Genomic DNA, 12665 nt, shown 5'->3' on the forward strand with positions numbered 1-12665 from the left:
GGTGAGATTTAAAGTCCGGCCAGGTAAGGAGGGATGTGAAATACTATCGCCGCTGTGAGAGAAACTTAGTGTTAGAGGGCTCGTTCTCCTTCTCTCCGGCATCGATATTACATGCAACCAGTCAGAAATAAACACCGTTGGTTAGACCTACTATTCCAATAAATGAGAGAATTCCCCCATTTCTTTATGTTAATTAAAACGACCAGGGATTTTCAGAGTGGAAGTCACACTTCACAATTGTCACGGGACATGAGTTCAGGTCTCATCAGCGCCAGAGGCAGTTATACTGCTGCCACCAGCTACGGGCGGATGCCCCGGTCCGTGATTTATATTGTGAATGTCGAGTGTATTTATTGTCTTCTCTCCACAGGTGTGATATGTATTTGAATACTGTATTGTTTTCTGTTTCGCTAAATATGATTCGTTTAGGGGCCATCGTTGTACAAGTGTCGAATTCGTGTATATATATTTAGGTGACATCCCATTGGAACATACGATGTGTATTATTTGCTTGTTTTATGAGATAGCGAGATATGTGTTTTTTTTCTTTCTAATAAGTGAGACGACTTTCAGATATTTTAGACAATCTCATATATCAAATACGTCTCACCTGGTTCATTCGATAGCTAAGGTTAATTCTCGCCAATAGGACGAAGACCTGGTGTTTGAATATATAGTGTAATAATGCAAATAAGGCGAGTAATACAAGATACGCCATCATCCAATTATTTCTGTGTACAACGGTACTAGTGCATAATGTGTTTGAATATCTTCAGAGTGAATTGCAATTCTAGGGAAAGGACTAGAGAGGACAGTTACACACTCAAGGAAATTTACGGTATCTAATTTATAGGTTTAATATGGTGGCATATCCATGTATAAATTATCTACGTGTTTTCTCAGGCATTAAAATTTTTTAAAAAAAGAAACGTAATTCATTCTTCTCATTTCATAGGTAAATAGTATTCCTCTCATTATTATGATTCCCCTACTGTAAATTATTAGATTACTGCCCAGTAAGGACAGACTGCGACCCGTATGTCTCTACCGGCTCAGCTAGTGCCTTGTAACGCTAGTAGGGGAGAAGGGGTCTTCGGCGCCGCGCCCGGTCGAAGGCCTCATCCAAGGTGTTCCATTTTTAACGTCATGTTGCGGGAATATTATGGTCTATTGATGTACTGATACCACGAAAGGTTACAGTATGGCCGGTTTCGTCTCAAAACTCACGTGCAAAAATTAGTAGCAAATGGTATCAAAACTCACGACTGCAAACTAATAGCTAAATTAATATTCCAATGAGTCTCAAAATCCACGACTCCGGATAGCAGGTGCCTGCGATGACGGCAGGAGGGGTGAGGTGAGCGGTGACTCACTGACCAGGCCTCTCCTGAGGCCACAATACCATTAACATTAAATTTATATCAAAAGGAAAAATACGTTATATTACCTTTAAGACCACAGAAAAATGTTTTGATGATGATGATAATAATAATAATAATAATAATAATAATAATAATAATACACCTCTGTGTCATTCATCGACCATTATTTTCCCCTGTGTGTTGGGGTGGCAGAGTAACATCCACAGTATCCTCTGCCTATCGTAAGAGGTGACTAAAAGGGGCCCCAGGGGTACTTACATTTTTTAGAAAAGGCCCTTGTCTTTCTTTGCCCGAAACCTTCATTTTCTCGAAGTATGGGCCACCTTCCATTTTTTCCCTCTGATTAGTATTAATAGAGGATGGCTGCCCAGTTGCACTCCCTCTTAAAACAGTAATCACCACCACCACCACCACCTTTTCCTTCATTGTTTTCAACACTTATTGATTTTTAATGAACCTTTCCACATTTTCTTGGCTGGGGAAAGAACCACCATCATAAAATATATTATCAACATCAGCGCTGTGGAGTCTTTTTTAAGTCATATAGCAACAGAACGTCAAAGATAGCGATTGGCTACTTCGCTATATTTCAGATAAAATTCTGACACATTTTAATTTATGATTTTATAAATTTGGTGAGCCAAGTAGTCAATACTACAAGTATATAACATTGCGTATCGTGTAATCGCGTGGGGGCGTGATGTAATATATTAATCTATGCTAAGTAAGGCATCTGGGAGTACATGACTCAGTCATACGTGTGGAGCATGAGTTCATATTATTTTCGGAAAGCGTATCAGAGACCGTTCATCATACTCGCCCACTTTCTGAAGGGAATGGAGATAAGTAATTTAATTTCCCTGCGATGAGATTCATGACCAAATTAATCTCTAATGAAACTAAATGAGTGAATTAACAGTCGTTATATTTAATATCGGTAAAATAAAGTTTCTTATATAAGTAAATGCCGTCTTCTGGCCTCATAATAGAACTAAGCCCCGGTAATTACTACCAACTGAAAATTTATTTTAACTAGCAGCAGGCAATATACCTACTTTAATTTTATGTCGTCCGGATGCATGGATACATGGTTAGCATGCTGGTCTGTGGTCCAATGGGTCCAGGGAGTCCCAGGTTCGATTCCTGGCTGGGATTTTCACTTTCATTTGTTAATTCCTATGGCTCGGGAACTGAGTGTTTGTGCCGTCTTCAGCATTGGACTTCATGGATTGCAAAAAAAGAGGCGTATTTCTGTTTTTCATCTATTCACATAATTCAATCGATTATCCATCCGACACACACCGAAAAATGTATTCATGACGCAACCGATTATTCTACGCGATATAACTGAATGATATTTGAAATTCATTTGATTATTTATTCCATTATTTAAATAACCGGATGGAAGCTATTTGATTTTTAAAAAAATATCCGATTATATCATCACTAGTAGGGTGGGCACATATCCATTCAAAGAAGAACTGGTCCTGCTCGTGAGGTTTGAGACTGGCCCAGATAGAGAAACCTATTCTTGCTAATCCTCTCCTTAGAATTCGTGAATTTTGATACTCGTGAGTTTTGAGACTCGTGGGTTCTGAGACGACACACTGATGGCCAATGGGTATTCTTTTTATAACTTTTGAAATGAATTCTGTAAAATTTCATTCGGATAAGATTTAGGTTGGCTGAAATAAAAAAAAAAAGGAAATAGAAACATCACTACAGTCTAACTGGGGAAAGGAGTACCTCACCCCTTCACCGTGGAACAAAAACCTTCGCCAGAATTATGATCTATAATTAGACTGGAGCTCGTTCATATAGTTTTATCTTAGAAATCACCACTACAGTATTTACAGACGAAGACTAGTAAAATCCTGAGGGGATGATTACACTGTCGTTACTTTCTGTACAATAATGAATAAAGTCATAACAATTCAATCGTTTGTGTTCCTGGGTTAAAATACATGCTTGTACTGCCAGGGAACTGCTCCTTCATTAACAAAATGATTCCTGAGACGATCCCTCATGTTCTTGGCCAACTGTGTCGAATTTGTCCCCCCATATTTCTCCAAATTGCCAAGTTCTCTCAGAATGAATGCCGATGCCCCGAGTGTATCTCTCCTACTAAGCCAGCCTCTTACCCATTCCCTTTTTTCCTCATTTACTTCTTCTTCTAACGCTTCACTAACCTCTTGCAGTAATATGTTTGTAAATGTCTTTAAACACTTCCTTACGATGTGCTTACGTCTTGACATGGTGCTACTACTGTACTCTACTCTACTGTATGACACTACTCCCGTATGAACGATACGAGTGTCAACTCTACCAGACAGCGGTAGAGTAACGTGGCTACTCTACTAACTACTCTACTCCCCTCGCTACTCTACCCGTGTAAACCAGACAAGGAAGAAGGAGGGAAGCGGCCATGGCCTTAAGTTAAGTACCATCCCGGCATTTGCCTGGAGGAAAATTCAGAAATTACGGAAAACCACTTCGAGGATGGCTGACGTGAGAATCGAACCCCCTCCCTTCTCTGCTGACCTCCCGAAGCTGAGTGGACCACGTTCCTGCATTCGTACCACTTTCGAATATTTTATGTGAGCCGAGAAATGAACCCGAGCCTCCGGAGATGGTTGCTAATCACGCTAACCACTACACTTCTGCTCTGAGGTGGCCCCTCAAAATGTCACCATTGCAATAAGAGCTTGACACTGTGACATGACAACGCGCCTTGTCAGGCAACACGATGGGGCGATCGTCTCGCAATACTTGTCAACGTTTGCTCCACATAGCCAGACGCAGATGTCGCTCCGGTAATCGGCACTAGTAGGCACTGTTGAAGGTGTGTCCGTCAGGCACAGCATGCGTAAGAATAACACCCTCGCAGTTGTATGCTTCACCCTGGGTTCCTGTCGAAATTTCCGTGGACGTTGCGAACTTGGGTACGCCATTCATTGAATTGACGCTTTAATTCAGCCTCGTGCCCGCGTCCCAACAATGGCAACAATACGCTGTAGAAATGCGTCTCCTTTGAGGTATCTGTCCAGGTGGATGCCAGCCAGTGCATACCGGTGCCATTTCCGTACGTCGGTGAATTCATATGGAACCCAACGGGACGCAGTTTTCCTCATGTTAAGACATTTCGTCAGTATGTACTACACCGTTTGTTGACTGAGACCAACCTCTACGGATGATTTCCGGACGCTCCATCAACGGTGTGCGGAAACGAGACCACTCACGATGTTAATCTGATCTTGAGGAATGGACGGCCGACCTGTGCGGTGCAAACCCGCAGTCTTATTCCGACCCGCACGAAACATCTTGACCCATCGTGCAGTCGCCCTATACGGCAATGCATGCTCGCCACAGGCTTCACGCAATCCTCGATAACATTCTGATCCATTTTTTCTCACGGACAACCTCGAATTTAATCATCCACCTTTTGAAAATATACTTTAGAGCGGTGAAATTGACACTCTTCACTTCAACGCCACACAACAACACTCCCATATGAATGCCCATCAAATGCACTCTACATATCGACCGCCCCATATCTTGTTTGCGCATGCCGGATCTCCTGCGAGTGTCTGGACTACATCGCCGCTACTTTATTAATAGCCCTCGTATTTGGTTCACTACAACCAGCTAGAATTAAGTAAACAAGCGACACAAATACTAAGGTAAGATCAGGGTGTATTCTGCCCGAAGGCAGGTCCGAACCTCCGCAGAGGTGTGCCTGAGCCGGAGTTTACGTACGGTAGGGTGACCAGTTCCTTTACGCTCCTCCATTCCCTTAACTCCCCACCAACAGCGCGTGGCAACCCATCCAGATCTTATCCACGCCCAATGTTGCTTAACTTCGTAGACCTCACGGGATCCGGTGTTTAAACACGGCTACGGCCGTTGGCTACACAAATACTAATTATCTTTAAAATGCAATAGAACCAAGAAGTATGTAACTGTAGAAACAGTTCTCTTAATGACACACTTTACATACTTTAATAAAAAATGAATTATTTTCATGCATAGTACCCCCAGTTAGCGAGCCCTGAAGACGCATTTTATTTATTTATTTATTTATATATATATTATTTACTTATTTATTTGAATATCAGATACAGCCTATGAAGTGCCATTTTACACTAATAATTTTAATAAGTAAAAGATAACAACCGAGCTCGATAGCTGCAGTCGGTTAAGTGCGGCCAGTATTCGGGAGAATAGTAGGTTCGAACCCCACTGTCGGCAGCCCTGAAGATCGTTTTCCGTGGTTTCCCATTTTCACAACAGGCAAATGCTGGGTCTGTACCTTAATTAAGGCCACGGCCGCTTCCTTCCCACTCCTAGCCCTTTCCTGTCCCATCGTCGCCATAAGACCTATCTGTGTCGGTGCGACGTAAAGCAACTAGCAAAAATAAAAAGATAACAATCGGTATAAACAACAATATTAGTGATCAACAATAAATTATGAACAATTATTAACAATAACAATGTTACAACAACGGCAACGATAACTAGCAATTGTCGGTTGCAGAATTAGGAATATAAAAGGTATGTGTTGGATGGACAGATGAAAATGGAAACCTGCAGAGGAATTCAAAGGAATCTTTTAATTTTTTGTTTGAAGGATGCGAAAGGTGTGTTACTTGTTTTACTTAAATTAAAATAATTTTTAAATCCTTCTGTATACACTAGATTGCACATTAATCACAGTTTCTGAAAACCTTAGAACATTCTTACATATTATGTTATCATAATTTCCTGATACTCATTGGCTCTCATCTGCTTAGAAGACAAAGGAGAATACAGGCAGAAGCATTCTTCCCTGTTCGGTGACCCAGATATGTCCAGTCTGGTCAATACACTGATAACTTACGATATGGAGCAGAGAGGAGTTTAGCCATTTCCCAGCGAGAGGGTTGTCTTTTGCTGGGAGATGACCAGGGTTCGTCGCTCGCCTCCTACAGCTCCACCTGTTCTTAATTTCGGAAAAGGAAGGAAGGAAGATTTTTCAACTGCATAATTTAACTCGGAAGAAATTGATTTGAGAAGTATTTTTCACTCACAAAAATCTATAAAATTATACGTTTTAAATGATCTCTTGTTCACAGTTTGACTATGACTATGACATACTCAAACGACTTAATGGCAATGCTATTAAACAATTACTTCTACTTGAGGTGAGTTGTCTGATGCACGTTTTATCTTGTAAATACTTGATCCACATTTCAGGGTCTTGCCTTGAAAGATAGAAGGTAGGGGACACATTGGCTTCTAAAGAGGATCTCCGTCAGAGTTCAAAATTATGTGCAAATGGTTACACGCAACAGCGAACACTGCAGGGGATGCAGACTAACCGAGAACTCAACTTGCTGAAAGGCCGTGTGATGGCTTTGCGCCTTGCTCTAGCGCATAAACATTCAGTCTATCAACAAATTGAACTGGCTTGTGGATATCTTGCTTATATTCGATGAGTGTCGTCGATATGAATGACAAACAGCTGCCCTTTAAGGACAGCAATATCCAGACAGACGACAGCCGGATCGAATTATGTTCCAGAGTGTAGACAAGGTACGTAGAATACAAGGTAGGGATCACGAGAGAGGTGCGCAGTGGCAAAGCAGAGCTGTGACGTCACGCAGGACCCTCGCGTTGAATCTGCTCTGAGTGAGGTAGAGGTAGTTTGAGTAAGAATCGCTGTGCACGCAGAAGCTAGGTGCTAATAATACACGATAGTAACATATCTGTGGTGTATAAGAAACCGTGTGTGTTTATTTTATGAGATAAAACGTAAAAAGCAGTAATAATGTACACTTTTCAGTATGCTTTGTCATGCCATTGCAGGCTGCACAAATCATAGCAGGCACGTGAAGGAACGAAACATACACTTTCATGAATTCCCTAAAACCACTGACGTAAATAAATGGCGACAGAAGTAATCAAGACATTATCGAAAGCTATCTTTCTCAGCTTCGAGGGTTCGGAAGGCTTTATGACGATCCTCTTCCGACAGCTGTGACGCGAAAGGTGAAATCATTGCTTCTAGCCTCAATGCTTCCAAGGCGATTAGAAATTCCAACTGTTCTCCGGAAGATTATGAAATATTACGTCCAAATATGTACTGATGAACTCGATCAAAACTCGGATATCGTGTGCCAGTCTAAGGCCAGCGTTGAGCCCACAACATCCTATTTTTTATCGGAGGATGAGCAAGGGTTCGTTAAAGCCCTTGAAGATCTAGTAGAACAGCTCGAGGGGAGTCGTGAAACCAAGGAGCTGCTTGAAGACTTCACTGGCTATATAGCTTTTAGGATAAAGAAGAAGAACCTCGATATAGAAAGTAATTACGGAGAGAAAACAGGTCAAACTACAAGGGGTGGAAATTAAATTTCAAAAAAGATTCTCTCTTTTTTTTCTTTTTCTTTTTTTTTTTTTTTGCAAGTTGCTTTACGTCGCACCAACACAGATAGGTCTTACGGCGACGATGGGACAGAAAAGGGCTAGAAGTGGGAAGGAAGCGCCCGTGGCCTTAATTAAGTTACAGCCCCAGCATTTGCTTGGTGTGAACATGGGAAACCACGGAAAACCATCTTCAGGGCTGCCGACAGTGGGGTTCGAACCCAATTTCCCGAATACCGGATACTGGCCGCACTTAAGCGACTACAGCTATCGAGCTCGGTAGTTTCAATTTTACCACGGGAAAGAACTGAAAGAGGGTTCTAACATCATCACAAACCTAACGGATATCCTGAAAAAGAAATTCTCCGAAATTTATGAGCTTGCAGGTTGCTTCGTGAGAAGCCGTTCTTTTATTCGAATGGACGCTTTAAACAAAAGTAAGACATTGAAGAGACCGGGTTTCTGTTAATACAACACCGATAAAGAAAGAAGAAAAAGAAATTCCAGTGATGCTATGGATAAGTGTGTTTTGTTATATATATTTTTAATATCAGCATTATTCTTTGTGTATAACATACATTATACATTATGAAAGGCAATTTATTATGTTGTATATGAAACCAGTGCTAATAATGTTGATATACAGGCTCATGAATATGGCCTATCTAATGTTAACGTGGAATTTGTCATTTCTTGGCACTTGCAGGAAAACATTTACTGTACTGTTTGTATTGTGGACAGTTTCCTAACATTTGCTGTGTTTGTGTTGTTGACGGTGTATATAGTTTCCCAATACTGCTTGTAACAACGGGCATATTTCTCGCAGTCATCAAGCTTTATGTTCGAGTCTGTAACAATTAGAGCCCCTTGTTATTGTTATCATAGGTGTTGAGAACATGAACATATGGAATGGCCATTCCACCGCTATCACAGTCTTAGCATTGGTACATCCTTTTATACAGATCGAAATACTTCAGAAACGCTGCTGGATTCACACTGTATTTGATCTCCTATTATTATCTCCTATTATTACTCTACTGTAATAGTGAAGTGGAATGCATTTTCTTAGGTGATGTTAAAATATCATTGAAGTTATCTCTAACTTGTGGCTAAAACAGAATAGCTTACAGCTGTGTATTAGCCTACCTCATATAGAGGACAAGGCGCTGAGGGTTCAAGTGACGTCATCGACGGCCAAGCGTGGTGGGGAGACCTGCGCGTGATCCCTACCTCTTACTCTAACTACCTTGAGAGTGTAGAGAAGACTACGCCAAGTACGCATCATATGGCAACGTCTCAGTGTTGCCAGGTCTCCCAAAATTTCAGGAGATCTCCCGATTATTTGCAACACACCAGGGACCGAGTATCTTCCGGTATAAGAAGATACCCTCTACGAAGTGCCAACAGTCTCCTTGAGGGTGGATGAGCGGGTAGAGGTTAGGGCACTCTATTGTCCTTGGGACAGGAAATGGTCTCAAAAGGCGGAATAACCTACAACTGGTCAACGGCATTAGGATGCAGAAGGCAACAGGAAAACACTGCATTAAAAATCCTGAAGGATATCCCTTTCAGTTCATATGGCATGGCCATGTTTAACGTAAAATTATTATCCGGAGTTTCTATTCTCCCATTCGCATCACCAGGAGGGAATGTTTTGAACGCTGCTATGACTAAAAAGTCCGGCAGTTTTTGAAAGATCAAAGTGTACGACAACAAAGTTCGAATTGAAGGACATCACGTTTGGAGCTGGCTATGTGGATCGCCAACCTCCGCTAGGAGAAGGTGCCTCAATAAGAAGAAGAAAATCCGGAAGAACAAAAACTCTCCCGAAATTTCTTCCAATCCAAATCCAAGAGAAGGGAATAATAGTGATAAATGGTATATAATATATTTGTGCTGAAAAACTCTTTCCTCCTTTTCACTGTGTGACGTTTGATCGATAACATTCGTTAGGATCTTTCCCGCATTCATTTCAGGCTCGAATTACGCAATCTCTCCCCTGTTATTGAACTCAAAACTCACGCTTCGCTGCATCATTCGAAGGGAAATCCCCGACCGACATATATAATCAGATTAGGATGTTAAGTGATTGAGTCCAGTCAGTCGATCAGGCCATTTCTAGCTGCGTGTTAAAAATTATATTCATGATCTTGACAGCGAGTGACGGTTATTAAGTAACACGGAGGTGAATGTTGACAGTACAATCCAATAGAATTTTGGAATGCAGTATGTGAAGCAAAAAAGTGAAATGGATCACAAATATTTCCTAAGCTATCAATCCTGTCGTTATCACTCTTGTGTTTGCCCCATTCATCTGCCAGCTTTGAAAGGTTTTTTTCTGCTGTCAATCGAATGAACACTCAGACGATCTCCGTACTTCTGCATTCAAAAGGGAATTTAAAAAATCTGAATGCTGCTACGACTTCAAAATTGGCACACAATTTCTGCGGCTGATGAATAACGACATCTACAGGAGGAGTGGGGAGAAGGAACAAGAAGAAGAAGAAGTAATAAAATAATAATAATAATAATAATAATAATAATAATAATAATAATAATAATAATAATAATAATAATAATAATAATAAGCGTAGATTGGCCAGAGAGTAAGTGCGAACGAATTTGTATATTTTTCTCATAATAACTTCACATGAGTAACTTATTGCATTCTTTAATTTTGTTATTATAAAATTTCAGTCCTCGAGAAATTTTCATTGAAACTCCCGATAATTGTACGTACAATATACCGATTTTTTTTATTTTTAGACCTGGCAACACTGCAACGTGTATAGTTGAACAATTAAAAATAGACGCATGGAAAATGTTTCACTTCTGTATCGAGTATTGTCGTACTCGGGTGAGCGGTACAGCTACGACAAAAAGTGATGCAACACGCTTAAGGCCTCTACACTAGGCCCTATTTTCCGTGCAGCTGGCGCTGTAAATCAGGCACTGCTCTCAATGTGATACAACCTGCTGGGCCCGATCTGCAGTAGGCTGGCTCGTTCGGCTCTGAAAACTTGCGTGGTCATGGCACCCTTATTTCCTAAGTTTCAAAAAATAGGAATTGCACCGATTTTGCTGTCACTAAAGTCGATACGAAAGTGAAAATATTGGGGTAAAAATTGGTTATTACAGAGAAAGGAATTTAGTTATAAAAATATTATTAAGTAACTAGAACCGTTCGATTTTGGAAACTTTCTTAGGGGAGAGAGGGGCAATGGAACGCGTCGGGTAATGGGACGCACTACTCTAAATCCCCTCCCATGGTAGTAAGCATTCTGTAATCTGCTTCAATATTATCATTTATCATTTAATAAGGCAGAAGTTGACAGATTTTATCATAATTCTTTGACTGCCAGTGAAAAAGGTAAGTTTCCTACGTCACGTATTTATAACGTTGACGAAACCAGCATTTGGACCGTCCAGAATCCACCTTCAATAATTGCTCGCGAAGGTCAAAAGCAAGTAGGGACAGCGACCAGCTTAATACTGTACGTTTCGCCGTGAATCCTACGGGTAATTATATACCACCCATGTTTATGGTGTGAGGATGTCCACTGCAATAACACGTGGAGGCCCTCCAGGAAGTATTTACGTGTTCTCCAAGTCAGGATAAATGAATGAGGGCGTCTTCCTGACGTGGCTCAAGCATTTCGCTGCATACACGCAATCATCAGTGAACAATCCAACTCATCTTTTCGAGTCACACATCATTTTCCTTTGATTTCTACAAGGAATACGGAATATTTTTTTTTATCAATTCCCCTCCTGTCCATATCAGAGCATTAACATTTTGTGCTAAAACACAAAGGTCTAAGCCTAAGCAGCACTCAGAAATTTTGACAGCAACACCCAGAAAATCAATATTAGAGGAGTTAGAAAAGAAGAGAGAGAAACGAGTACACAATGGTCAAGAACACTTGAGTTGCAAATTCAAGAAAATGAAGAAGACATAGAAGGTACTTTTTCAAGACAACAACAGTTCGTCAGATGATATATGTGACGACGAACTTTGTCAACATGATACAATGAGAAGTGGTGTCTGGGTTGGCACGGAGGAACACCACCAACGATGTTTGTCTCTTCTGTGGCGAAAGTAGTGCATTGCCCCACATGGGTGGGTAATGGTACGCAAAACGAATTTCCACATTTTGGTACAATACTCGAGAACATTACTACTTGTGTACTTGTATTCCACACTCCGTATTCCTAACTATATTTCCTATCATACAGGAATATTGTAGAAATTTTGTATCCATCGTAGTACTTCATACAGGTGTTTTGCCTTAGATGCGTGCAATTGCCTCTCTCTCCCCTATTCTTATTCTTCCTCCTCTTCTTCTTCTTCTCCTTCTTAATCTGTTTCCCCTCCAGGGTTGGTTTTTCCCGCGGACCCAGCGAGGGATTCCACCTCTACCGCCTCAAGGGCAGTGTACTGGAGCGTGAGACATTAGGTCGGGGGATACAACTGAAGAGGAGGACTAGTATCTCGCCCAGGCTGCCTCGCCTGATATGCTGAACAGGGGCCTTCTGCGGGGATGGGAAGTTTGGAACGAATAGACAAGAAAGAGGGAAGGAAGCGGCCGTGGCCTTAAGTTAGCTACCATCCCGGCGTTTGCCTGGACAAGTAGGAAACCACGGAAAACCACTTCCAGGATGGCTGAGGTGGGAATCGAACCCATCTCTACTCATTTGGCCTCCCGAGGCTGAGTAGACCTCGTTCCAGCCCTCGTACCACTTTTCAAATTTCTTGGCAGAGCCGGGAATTGAACCCGGGCCTCCGGGGGTGGCAGCTAATCACAGTAACCACTACACCGCAGAGGCGGTCTTAGAAACTTTCTACAAACGGATATAGCCACTTTCTATGAAATGCTCGAAGAC

The sequence above is a fragment of the Anabrus simplex genome, chromosome 1 (assembly GCF_040414725.1).
Source record: "Anabrus simplex isolate iqAnaSimp1 chromosome 1, ASM4041472v1, whole genome shotgun sequence".
Lineage (NCBI taxonomy): Eukaryota > Metazoa > Arthropoda > Insecta > Orthoptera > Tettigoniidae > Anabrus > Anabrus simplex.